Source organism: Triticum dicoccoides, chromosome 6A (assembly GCF_002162155.2).
Source record: "Triticum dicoccoides isolate Atlit2015 ecotype Zavitan chromosome 6A, WEW_v2.0, whole genome shotgun sequence".
Taxonomy (NCBI): Eukaryota; Viridiplantae; Streptophyta; class Magnoliopsida; order Poales; family Poaceae; genus Triticum; species Triticum dicoccoides.
This window is the reverse complement of record NC_041390.1, coordinates 626504474-626506190: the sequence shown is the minus strand read 5'-3', so window position 1 is coordinate 626506190 and position 1717 is coordinate 626504474.

The following is a 1717-nucleotide window of genomic DNA, read 5'->3' as shown; positions in this document are numbered from 1 at the left end:
ATATTATGAGTTTATGAGTTTTGATGTACCGAAGGAGTTCGGAGTCCCGGATGAGATCGGGGACATGACGAGGAGTCTCGAAATGGTCGAAACGTAAAGATCGATATATTGGACGACTATATTCGGACATCGGAAAGGTTCCGAGTGATTTTTCGGGTATTTTTCGGAGTACCGGGTAGTTACGGGAGAAGCAATGGGCCTTGATGGGCTTTAGTGGAAAAAGGAGAAAGGGCCAAGGGGCTGCTGCGCCCCCCCTCCCCTCTAGTCCGAATTGGACTAGGGAAAAGGGGGCCGGCCACCTTTCCTTCTCCTCCACTTCCTTCTCCCTTCCTCCCCTCTTGGTGGACTCCTACTAGGACTTGGAGTCCTAGTAGGACTCCACATCCTGGCCGCACCAAGCCTTGGCCGACCTCCTCCTCCTCCATACTTTATATACTGAGGCAAGGGGCACCCCATGGACACAAAAGTTGATCTTCGTGATCGTTCCTTAGCCGTGTGCGGTGCCCCCCTCCACCATATTTCACCTCGGTCATATTGTAGCGGTGCTTAGGCGAAGCCCTGCGACGGTAGAACATCAAGATCGTCACCACGCTGTCGTGCTGACGGAACTCCTCCCCGACGCTTTGCTGGATCGGAGCCCGGGGATCGTCATCGAGCTGAACGTGTGCCAAGAACTCGGAGGTGCCGGAGTAACGGTGCTTGGATCAGTCGGACCATGAAGACGTACGACTACATCAACCAAACGCTTCCGTTGTTGATCTACCAAGGGTACGTAGATCACACTCTCCCCTCGTTGCTATGCATCACCATGATCTTGCGTGTGCGTAGGAATTTTTTTGAAATTACTACGTTCCCCAACAGTGGCATCCGAGCCTTGGTTTTATATGTTGATGTTATATGCACGAGTGGAACACAAGTGAGTTGTGGGCGATATAAGTCATACTGCTTACCAGCATGTCATACTTTGGTTCGGCGGTATTGTTGGATGAAGCGGCCCAGACCGACATTACGCGTACGCTTACGCGAGACCGGTTCTCCCGACGTGCTTTGCACATAGGTGGCTTGCGGGTGACAGTTTCTCCAACTTTAGTTGAACTGAGTGTGGCTACGCCCGGTCCTTGCGAAGGTTAAAACAGCACCAACTTGACAAACTATCGTTGTGGTTTTGATGCGTAGGTAAGATTGGTTCTTGCTTAAGCCCGTAGCAGCCACGTAAAACTTGCAACAATAAAGTAGAGGACGTCTAACTTGTTTTTGCATGGCATGTTGTGATGTGATATGGTCAAAACGTGATGAGATATAAGTTGTTGTATGAGATGATCATGTTTTGTTGAAGTTATCGGCAACTGGCAAAAGCCTTATGGTTGTCTCTTTATTGCATAAGATGCAAGCGCCAAATAATTGCTTTACTTTATCGCTATGCGATAGCAATAGTTGCAAGAGCAATAGTTGGCGAGACGACCATGTGACGACATATTGATATAGATCAAGATGATGGAGATCATGGTGTCATGCCAGTGACGATGGAAATCATGACGATGCTTTGGAGATGGAGATCAAAGGCACAAGATGATAATGACCATATCATGTCACATATTTTGATTGCATGTGATGTTTATCTTTTATGCATCTTATCTTGCTTTGATTGACGGTAGCATTATAAGATGATCTCTCACTAAATTATCAAGGAGTGTTCTCCCTGAGTATGCACCGTTGC